Raw genomic sequence first — 12,058 nt, 5'->3', positions numbered from 1 at the left:
AGAAAGGACGCCATATTCAGTTATGGATAGAAATAACTTCTAAAAGTCTTTTCAAGTATATTTCTAAGGCTCTTAGTCTCAGTGGGAGTTTACTAGCTCAGTGGGAGCAAAGTGGCTCAGTGGAGCTAGGTGACTCAGTGGGAGCTGAATGGCTCAATAAAGACTAAGATAGCTCAAGTAGGAGTTAACTGTTTGTTTCACAACGAACTTTTTCCCAAAGACAATATACATGTCTCTTTGTAAGCATTCAAGTGAGACTACGGGTATTACCTCCACATCCTAATTGAGAACAAAAATTGTTTGTTGCTCTAAGTAGTGTCTTTCTGGAAAGTAACACGTTTCCAAAACGACAAGTGGGAGACAAATGAACTCGATGACCATCGAACTTAGCAACAAACTAGAACTGAGAATCTCGGAAGACCTTAAAGGACTTCATGAGAATGCTTGATCAAGAATACTCAAAAGGACTTTACAAGTGCCTTAAAAGAGAATTCATTACTCACAAAACATTAAAAATGTTGGAGTAAGATAAACATAATAAAAGGGCTTTGAAAGCGCCTTAAAACTCAGTGTTTGATGCAATTGCCCCGCATAGTTATAGAATTCACCAAAGGCTTCGATTGAATCCTATAAATTTTCTATTAAGTTAGAAACAAACCTAAGACTTACAAGCATACTATTTACTATTAGATAGTAAAGGAATAATGTCTTGTAAGATAGCTACGACAAATCCAAATTCCGAATAATGGTTAAAGACCATGAAAATCCGAAATAGACTCCATGTTTGAAAATCATGTTTGAAACTTGATTAATTTGCATGAAAGGTGAAAGACCCATCGATTGCAAATAAGTTTTCAAGGAGAAAACTAACAAATGTGGAAATGTATATGCATACATAGCTATATTGGTTGTAAAGGATATAATTAATATCAAGGAGTTGATTTTAATAAAATCCCATTCACCTATCGGAATGCTCAAGTCTTTTCGTGATTGATCTAGCAAAATTGCACATATGAAATATGGCAAAATAGATACAAAACTGCCTACCCAAAATAGGATTTTGGAAGTGACTATGGAATAGTCTAAGGGTTTTGAAAATCTAAATAATGCTAGATTTGAAAGCAAGCACATGGAATCCGTCATAGGATTAAAGGAAGCATTGCATGAAGGAATTGGAACGTGTTTTCTCATAAAGTTAATAAGAGGATTGACTTATGGAGAAACATAGAAATTCTGATGAACAAGAAGTTTAGTGGGAGCAAAAGTAATGGTCCAACAAGAAGTTTACGAACTCTATTGTGAAACAACCATCAAATGCTAAATGTTTAGATTTGAAAGTATTTTCGACAATGGACCGAGCTAAAGACGATACTTAGTACATGTTGGGAATTAAGTTCTATGGTATAGACTTAATTAAATGTTTAAATGAGTAAAAGAAATTACCATGTTAAACATGAAGGACTTTGAAAGGCTTTCGACCCATATGTATGAAGCTAAGTAAATGTTTGACCTATGTATAAGCTAGGCTAAGTACTAAGTCAAACGAGAAAGACACTAGTAGGAGACTTTCAAGCACATAGAGAACAATTTGGCAAGACTCAGTGTAACTGTATGAGCTAAATGTTACATTGATGGAATAAAATTGAGAATAATTCTAGAATTAAATCCATCATGTAAAGCTATGATATGGAATCGTCAGATGACTTAAATGCTTAGAGCATGTGAAGTACGTATATAATACCAATCGACATTAATCTAAGTATTAGATCATTAGATTATAGTCAAGAACATCCAAAGAACTTAGATAAGTAGTTGGATGAGTTCTTGACGCATGGAAACAAATATAATTTGAGTTTTGATGTTGCAAGCACAAACCTTAACAAGGATTAGATCCTTAGCAAGGAAGCCATTTATAAGCACGAGGCAAGAAGTGTCGTGGCTTTAGAATGGTAACATGGATGTGCATCCATGTATAATGTGCGGGAATTTAAGGAAAATTTCCATGCTCACAAGTGATTAGGGTATCCCAAATCGTTGTGAGTCGCTTGGAGTGAAACCCAAGCAAGGCATCATCAGGGAGTCTACTAAAATATATGTTGAGAATATTGTTTCCTAAAAGGCAATAATAAAGAAAGATGTTAAATGGAAAAGTTCGTTGTTGAACGTTGATGATTGTAGGTTGTCAAGTAGAAGGTCTCGAATCATAAAAATGAGTGGGAGCCATTGCTTGGACAATAAATCCTGAATCACATGTAATCCATTAACACTCTCAAAATTTTATCATCTTATTATGGAAATGGTGGATAATGAAGATGCTAAGGTTTGCAAAGTAATTATAACTAAACCTATGCAATAAGTGAACGACAACATTCATAATTGCATGAAAGAAATCAAGCATATCAAATATGAGTGTGATTTTTATGAATGTTTTATGAAGAGTTCTACTCTTAAAACATTTGGGAAAAACCATTTATCATAAGATGAAACATTGTGAAGTTTCATAGTGGAATAAAATATTTCTAAATATTCCACAAAACTATTTAATTGTGGTTTAGAATTAAATAATGAGTCCATTCGATTTTAATAAATATTCAAAATAGGGTATCAAGTCAATGGCTTGGATAAAGAAACACCTATTAAGTGAACATTGAATATTTTAATCGAAAATTATCCCTAATCAAGGTCATATTTTGTGGACGATTGATGACCATCAGAGATTAGTGTGTAGTATGATTTATAGCGCCGTTTCTTGTGCTATGAGGATATAAATTATTTGCACATGTATTGGTTTAGAACCATACTGGATCGACCTATGAGGATACTTTAAGAGATTTAAAAATCGTCATAAGTATTTTCTCATCATTACTATCGGAACTCTTTTCCTTTGACCATGAGTAGTGGGAGATCTCTTGTTTGAGTACTGATCCGCTTTGGTATCCGCCAAACGTCTGCCGTAACTGAGGATTATAAAGACAGATATCAGGCGGGTGAGTCCTCTTAGTAAGAGAAGCTACATTACAAGACTGGAAATGTCCCCTACTAACAATAGGGAACATGTCTTGTTGTTTACAAGGCCTCTCGAAGAGTGAGACAGTGAAAATGCATGGCCGTGCTCAGATGAATTTTAGAAATCAACTTCTTATCGACAGTCAAACTCGGATTTCGAGAAACACTTCTGGACGTAACAGAGATGACGAGTAATCTTACTCTGTAGTTCATGAAGAGACATAGGAAAGGGGCTATACTCTAAATGCACACTTGTCCGGAAAGACAAGTGGGAGATTGAAAGGAATGGTGTCCTTCGAACAAGTGTATTATTCTGATAGCGGGTTCAGAATTATTAGAAAGCTAATATATTCAGTAAGGTCAAGTGATCGGAATGCCTGGATGGAGGCCGCTTCCGATCAGAAATATTAATATAATTAATATTACAGCTTAATCTTGACTGAACCCTTCGGGTCACACCCAAGAAAAATATACGAACCAACTCGACAAATTAATTCGGAAGAAATTAATTCGTCGCCTGAGTGTTAAACATTTAGACGTCGGAAATTCGAGCTTGGAGCATCAAAACCGAGCGTCGGAGAATCTCAAATGTCGAGCCAGAATTTAGGATTTGGCGAGACGGGAAAATGCATCAAGTAACAAGTAAAATCCTAGCCACGTAAAAGGCTAGGAATGCATGCCCAATAGGAGCATGCCACGTGGCAGCACACGTGGCCGCCACGTTGGCAGCCGCCACATTGGCAGCCACCTAGTGGAAGCCACCAAGTGGCAGCGTGCCACGTGGCAGCGCCATGATGGCGGCGCGCCACGGTGGCGACACATGTGGCAATGGCCGTGGACCCGGGTTGATGGGTCATGGACACGGGCCAAAATCAAATGGGCCAACCGAACCCAACTTGGGGCTCAAGGTTGGGTGACACATGGTTAGTTCACATTGCATGTTAAATGCCTTGGGGACCAAGTGAGAAAGTGGTCCACACCTAACCATGTGACACTTGTTACTTGTTCCTTTGTTTATTTAACTAAGGGTTGAATTCACCAATCTTTCCATGTGGGATCTTTTTGTGAAAAGTCCCACATTGAAAGATGAGTGAAATTCACAAGGCATACTTCCTTATAAATAGTCATGGCATGGCTTGAGAATTCTTTGCTTGAGTGGGAGTTAGAAAGAGCATTCCATATTTTTAGGAAAACTCTTAAACTCTAATAACACTCGGGTTTTGGTCGGACCTTGCTAACCCCAAGGTAGCGGACCTTAAAGTTGTGTTCGCCTTTTTATGGGTGGATACCGTCGGAGGCGCGGCGCTTGACGTGCTTGTAGCTTTCAAGTAAGAGCCCCGGTTTTTGGGCGAAGCTCGCTTCGAGGGTAAGATTCGTTATCTTTTCTTTGTGATTATTTATTTATGCTTTATGATTTTAATTATTGCGAGTGGTTCCTCGGGTCGGGGTTGTTTCCGCGGTGAGTCGGACTCACCAAACCCCAACATTTTATCTGCTTTAGCCTGTGTTAAAAAAAAAAAAAAAAAGAATTGAGTAGAGGCCAATATAGGAAGTTGATTTCCAAGACTACTCAACTTCGTACCATCATTCCCGATCCTTCATTCGTGGTTCATAACTATATGGAGTTAGTATTCTCATGGATTATGAATGGGGTGTAACCTTCATGGATCAACTCGCTATTTCCTTTCGATTTGTCCCTTTTCACTGTTGTCTTTAATGATCCATGAACTGTTTACAAGTTCATTAAAGACTTTTAGGGACTCTCTACTTTTTGTCCTTAATCGTATAATATCAAATCTCACTTCATATGATTGCCAAGCATATCAACAATATACTTAAGTAGGCACACTTCATTCGATGCCTAGAATTTGGAGAATCCACTATGGAGGATTGTGGTTATTTTTATATTTGAGTGGTAGGTATTTAATTTAGATGAGTGGATGAGACTTGACGGATTCTTAAATTGTGTTCTTGTGATTTAATTGGCATGGTTGCATATGCATTTACGCATTAACATTGAAATTAAGTACACCTTGTAGGCCGGGAAAATCAGATAATATAATCGCGAACGAGAATTAGAGGCACTGCTTCCTTTTTTGTGTATCGCGCAACGTCACTCTCTTCCCAAAGTACTTTTAATTTATTGCATATATACATGAAATTCAATTGGTTGGTTACTTGCATGTGTCAATCCAATTATCCATGATTTTGATTCAAGCATTTTACATTTATAAAAATGCAATCCCAAACCTAAAATTCGGTAAGACTTGTTTTGGTTTCTAGTTTATTTAGTTTATTCTCATAACCCTACGCTTAAAGTTCAAAGCGGTAGTTATGTACTACCTAAAGCACATATAGTGAATAAATTTAAATGAAAAATCTTATTGTGACAAATGACAATGACTTCTTCTTTGAAAATATCTCTTTTACATTCATGGGATAAGTAGGTGATTAATTGGAAATACCTTAATGTGAGGGTACCAATGCAAAATTACAAATTACAAAAGTTAACAACTTATATCCTTTAGAATCAGATCAAAGATGGTCCATATTAAACCAATGTGGCGGGAAAGGAAATTTATGCCTAAACCAGCTAAATTCAAGTCAGGTTGGGTGACTCTATTTTGTAAGCATGAGACTATGATGATCCAACAAATGCGTTCAAGGCTTGAAAATTATGCCAATAGTCCAAAAATTTCCCTAGAATTTTGGTTCGACCCAAAATTAACTTGTTCAACAGGCCAATTCAATTGCATATTTATCAACTTTATTTATTTTTTAGGAAAAATGGAAAAGAAAAATCCAACCTTTGCACTTTTTCCTTCTGAAAATCCAACCTTCATTTTATTCCTCAAAATTCCAATCTTTATACCCCACCTTCTCCAACAGATCCATTTGACTTTTAACCTGTTAAATAGGTTAAAAACTTTTTATGTTTTTTTTTTAATTCTTTCACTCCTCTTTCTCTCTCCTCTCTCCTAAAAACTGAAACAAGTGAACCAGAATGCACCTCCGCTGCCACCACCACCTCTGCCACCAGTTACCCCACCCTACCCAAACCCAGAACCGAAACCCTTCTTCCACTCCTACCTATGCTCGAAACCACAAGCCCGGACTTGATTAAACTTTTGATTTGCTCTGATTTTGGGGTTGCAATGGTTGATTAAATGGGAGTTGTTGGGTGCGGCAATAATGGTTTTGGAGGTTGCCTTGGGGTTGGTAAATTGTTGCGTGAGGTTGGGGCTTGTTGAGGTTCGAATGGTGGAAGTGCTTGGTGGGCTTCGACTGCGGTGGTGGAAATGATGCGGCGGCAGCCAAATTGGTGGTCGGTTTAGGATAGGTGGCTGTAGTTTGAGGCAGCAGTTTGGTGGTCGAATGTTGGCTAATATTGGGCTGAAATTGGTGGTTAGCTGCTGCAATTGCGCCAATTGTGGTTGTTGTTGGCGAGTTGATGTTGTCAATGAAGGTGAATTGGTGGGCTGAAGTGTGTGGTTGTGCAATTGTGTTGTTGGTGTCGTGTGGTGGCGAGGTGATTGGTGGGAATGGTGCTGCGTCAGGTTGGAGTTGGAGGGTGCGTGGTGCGGTTGTGATTGTGGTGATTGTTGTGGGACTGCTGAAACGGAGAGTGTAGGGGAGGTTGACCGGCGGGAGGAGTGGTGTGGGTTTTCTGGTGGTGAGGAGAATGGTTGCTGGGTTCCGGTGGCTGGTGGGCGGTGGGGATGGGGTGGTCAGGGAAGGAAGGTGGAAATGGTTTTCTGAATTTTTTTAGTTTTTTTTTATAATTATTTTAGTTTTTTAATAATTAAAAAAATAATTTGACCTATTAATAGCTGACACGTGGCATATAACTTATAAAAACCGGTCATCAACAGGTAATGGATTTGTTGGAGAAGGTGGGGTATAAAGGTTGGATTTTTGAGGAATAAAACGAAAGTTGGATTTTTAGGAGGAAAAAGTGCAAAGGTTGGATTTTTCTTCTTCATTTTTCCTATTTTTTATGTGTTTGATTGAAATCCATACTCTTTTTAAATAGGGCCCAAGAATGAAGGGAAAACCCACGGCTTAACAAAATCTCACTATGCAAGGTGCAAATTAGCATAGAGAGATACTTTTTATACCAATTTGATTAAGGAAAATTTGCCCGAAATAATCTCACCTTCGGGGCATTGCCTAAAAATAATCCCACCTTGGGGTTATTTTTAAATAATCCAACCTTTGATATTAATCCACTCAAAATGGTCCCAAGTGACCGGTAACCTATTAAATAGGTACTCCCTCCATCCCCAAAACTTCGACCCTTTTGGCCTAATTTTAGTCCCAAAATGATCGACCCATTTGCATTAAAATACCAACCAATTTACAATAATATTTGTGCAAAATTAGCTTCCCCATATAAAATTTTGTTTTTTCATTTATTTTTAATACTTTATCTCTCTACTTTTTTACAAACCCCATGTAAATTTATCTTTCCAATATGTTTTTATTTAAGTTTCTTAATAACCGCACAATCAACCCAAAAGGGTCGTAGTTTTGGGGACGGAAGGAGTAATTTTTTTTGGTTTTAAAGTACACGTGTTACCACATGATTCATCTAAAATATAAAAGAAACAGGAAGTCCCAACAATTCCCAAACCCCGGCAACCCCTTGAAGTTGTCGTTAACCAGAGGGGCGGAAAACAATGCGGGTACGGGGAGTGGGAGTGGGGCTGAAATCGAGAAGGGGGTAAGGGATGGAGGTGAAAATTTCAAATCACGGTGGGGAATTGAAGGGGTGCTGAGGGAGGCCGAAATCGGGACCAGGAAGGGGAAGGGCAAGAGGGCCCGGATTGGGATGGGAAAGGGGGATGTGAAGAGGGATAAATGGCTTTAATTACGACGGTAAAGGGGATAAGCGTTCGGCGCAAAGTTCTGGCACTAGTGGGCAAGTAAGGGGTTGAGCGGGGAGATGATTCTATGGCTCGCCGGCAGTGCCTGGGTTTCGCGAGGGAGATAGGCAGGTTGGTGGTTCAAGGGAAGGGTTTATGCGCGACGCCGACACTAGGATTAGGGGTCAGGGTGGTCGTAGCCACGGGGCATGATGTCAGGGGAAGGCTTAGTCTTGTGGTGGTTTTTTAAATTATTAATTTATTTTAAAAAAATATAACTTTGTTTTATATTTTAATTTAATTTATTTTTATTTTTTTGACAAATCACAGGCCAACTCGTGTCAAGTAACTTGTTATTTGAGGTGTCAAATCAATTACCTAGATGGAGTTTAGGTTGACCCACAATGGGTCAGGGTGTTAGGATAGGGTAATGACAGGTCATTTCAAACCAAACCAAGTCAGGTCAAGCTTAATTATATTCGAATTGAAGGTAGGTCCAGGTATGGTCAAGTCGTACAAATTGAATTTGGGCCAAGTCAAATTCGGGTCGAGTCATATCGAGTTCAGGTGAGCTCGGAGTCGGATTCAATTGGGTTTGGTTGGTCAATATGGATTTATTAGACTTTAGATCTTCTCATTTTGGATTTAGTTAGATCTCAGTTCAAATCAATTTAGTTTTGATTAAATCTCAATTTGAATCAATCATTGAATTTCGAACTTATTATCAAGCTATTTTCTATGCAAGAGTATAAATTATCTTGCACTCCTATACATCAACCCTATTTAACATACTTCCTCCATTTTCTTTTACTTGCAACACACCTTTTAGGCACGCAGTTTTAGGAGATGATTAGTGAGGGTAAACGAGCGATTTTATCAATATAATTTTTACACGAAGATTAGAATAGGTTTGAGATCATTTGTAAAAATTAGAATGAATAATTTATCCGTTTACATTACATAAACCCGACCTCAAAACACGTGCCACAAGACAGTGTTGCAAGTAAAAAGAAACGGAGGAAGTATATTTTAGAATTTCTCTATTCTACTAACAATTAAATTGATGAGTGACATTTATGGCACTCATTTGATCTCTTTTTGGATGAATTTCATTTCATTTTATAGTTCTTTTCCTTAGTTTTCCTTAGTTTTGCTCTTTATTTCTTTACTTTGTGCTTTTCGTAGTTAGTTTCTTTATTTTGTGCATTTCCTTGTTTATTCGTTGTTTTTCTCTATTATTTGTTTGTTTTCATTTGTTTCAGGTGATGATCGAGCGTCCAAAGATTTCTGAGCTTCCCTTCAACATTTATCATCACATTGGATGCCTTGTGCTAGCATTTTGAGCTTCAAGTTTAGAGGAACTCGAAGGGCAAGTCTCAAGACTGGTGCATGCATGCGGTGGGGGCATCATCTATGCCACAAACCCACTAAAATGCTCATATACTTGCTGCCTACTTTGATGTTCATCACCATCACCAAGTTGTGTGCATAGGATGATCAAGATCGAAGAAGGGGAGGAGGAGACCCTCCTAGGTACGGCCGCAGGAGGAGGCGTGTGTGGGCGCACCCCCCTGGGTTTATGCCCGTACCCTGCTCTGTGCGCCCTCTTCTTCCCTATGTGCGGCCGCATCTGCGTGGGTCTATTTTTGGACGTCATAACCGACTTCTCCCTTGTATATATAGTAGTTTCTTTCCATTTTTGGGCAGATTCAAATTTTTGATTAGATTTTCATTAAGAATTCATTTCTAGAGATTAGATAGTAATTAGAGAGAAAATTAGAGCTTTGATCATATTTTGTAGAGAAAGAAACTCTAGTTTGAAAAGAGAGAACTTCATGGTGTATTGTTGATGATTCAAGATTTCTTCATTCAAATTGATCTTTGATCAAATTTTGTAAGGTTTACTCATCTTTGATTTCAATATAAGTTTGATATTAGTTGATTTCATTTGTTTTTCATATGATTGTTGATTGTTTGATGTTTGATTGAAGTTTCATTAGTTTTTGTATTGATTTTAGATTTCTTAATATGATCATGATGAAATTGTTGATTAGTTGTGTTTTGATCTTAATTACCATGATTAGTGAGTAGTTTACTTGCTAGGGTAATGGTGAAGCATGTATGAGTAATGGATTAGTGTTAATTGGGGATAATTGATGGAGTTGATGATGTGATTAAACTTGGTTGATGAATCATGTGCATGTGTGTGATTAATTGAAGATTCGCCCAACTTTGATTGTTGCACTAGATTGCATTGTAAGTTCACATTGATACGAACCATTGATTTGTGGCTTGAATTTACACGATTGAGGTGTCTTGTGATGTTTCCTAGCTAGAGTTTATCGTAGTTGACGCTAGTTAGACCTCTAGGAGAATAGCTTGATATGCTCTTTTGGTTGCATGATTGATTTTCTCTCACATTGATTGAATTAGCCAATTTGACCTCCCAATTAGCCATCTTCATTATGAATGCATGTGGATCCTAGCCCTAGTGTTTATCATCTTTGATTTTCTACAAGTTTATCTGTTGTCATTAGCTCTAGTTTTAGCATACAACCCCACTTTCGATTCTGGAATAGCTTAGTGCAAGACAATAGACATTCAATCGCTATTCCTTTGGGTTCGACCCTTGACTTGCTACTATACTTGTATAGGGGTTAGTTGAGTGTATAAATTTTGTTTGACCGGTTGGGGAGGGTAGTCCAACGACCTACCATTTCACCATCGATCAAAATGGAGCCGTTGCCGGGGAATGGTGTCTTGATTGTGTATTGTTGTTGAGTCTATTCCATTTTATTGAAAAAACACAAAAAGATTTTATTTCTTTCTTTTAGGCTACACTAGTAACCGTGTTTCTAACAATTTCTTTTGAGATTTTGCATGCATAGCGCTCGTGATCGATCTTTTGTGCCTTTTGATCCGGAAATCGAAAGAACACTCTCAAGGAGAAGAATAGCAAATTGATCTTTGCAATTTAGTTCTTCAAGTGAAGAGGAGTTTGAAGAAGAGATGCAAGAAGGAGGAATGGGAGAGAATCCAAGGGTAGCCTTGAAGGTGTTAGGTATTCCCGGTGCTTATAGGTTTAAGAGTGGGATTGCTCCGCCTACAACACCGGAGAATGATTTCGAGATAAGACCGGCCATGATTACTTTGATAGAAAGGAGGCAATTTAGTGGAGCCAAGAGTGAGAGTCTGTTGAATAACCTAAAGGAATTTGAGAAGTATTGCAATACCATCAAGGTGAACGGCATTTCTCAAGAGTTCATTTAGCTAAAGTTGTTTCCCTTTTCTCTCATTGGTCGTGCATTAGAGTGGTTGGATAAAGAGGTTAAGCCTAATTCGCTTAGAACATGGGATGATGTTACTAGAGCTTTCTTGTCTCGCTTTTACCTACAAAAGAAGACGGCGGAGGCTAGGGCATTAATCCAAGGATTCAAGCAAAGGCCTAATGAGAATCTCTATGAGGCATGGGAGAGGTACAAGGAGTACCAAAGAGAATGTCCACATCATGGGATTCCTACTTATCAAGTGATCTAAATTTTCTATGGAGGCTTGAGTGCTCAAGGCAAGTCATGCCTAGATGGAGGAGCCGGTGGTCCTATAATGAATAGGACGGAGGAAGAAGCGGTAGACATAATTGAGGATGTTGTGAGATACTATAGAGATTGGCAAGAAGGAGAAAGAGAGTCTACTAGCAAGAGTGGCTCAACGGTCTATTCGGTGGATCACCTCAATGCAATCAACAACTTGTCATCCCAAATTTCAAATCTAGGGAAAGAGATGACATCAATCAAAGCGAAGCTTGAGAGTGTGTCCGCGAATTCGTTGAGTCTTCCCTCCCAAACCAAAGGGAGAGGTACAATCTCTAACTCTTCTCCTTCTACTTCTAATAACATGCCAAGTGGTTGTGTGTTTTGTGATTTATGTGGTTCTTATGATCATGATTTTTCCATGTGTTCACATGCTTTTGTTGATGGATGTGATGATGTTGAAAATAATGAATGTGAACATGTGAACTTTGTGTCTAATACTAATGGTGGTCAAAGGTTTGAAGGACCTAAGAACTTTGGTAATAGGAATTCTCACCCTCAAGGAGGTGGTTTCGATAATTATAACAATGGAGGATATAGGAACCAAGGAAACCAAGGTTTCCGAGGTAACTATAACCACCAAGGTTATAATAATCA

At 38.3% G+C, this 12,058-nt stretch overlaps 1 non-coding gene across 1 annotated transcript; it reads right to left on the bottom strand.

Moving 5' to 3' along the window:
- Positions 1-11,280: 11,280 nt before the first annotated feature.
- LOC145633425 (small nucleolar RNA R71) lies at positions 11,281-11,386 on the bottom strand. Its single transcript, XR_014112751.1, has one exon. It is a non-coding gene; the product is annotated as a small nucleolar RNA R71 (small nucleolar RNA).
- Between the last annotated feature and the right edge of the window lie 672 nt (positions 11,387-12,058).

The sequence above is a fragment of the Chenopodium album genome, chromosome 5, assembly GCF_948465745.1.
Source record: "Chenopodium album chromosome 5, dcCheAlbu1.1, whole genome shotgun sequence".
Classification (NCBI taxonomy): Eukaryota; Viridiplantae; Streptophyta; class Magnoliopsida; order Caryophyllales; family Amaranthaceae; genus Chenopodium; species Chenopodium album.
Note: the sequence above shows the minus strand (reverse complement) of the source record. Positions and strands in the feature narration are given on the sequence as shown.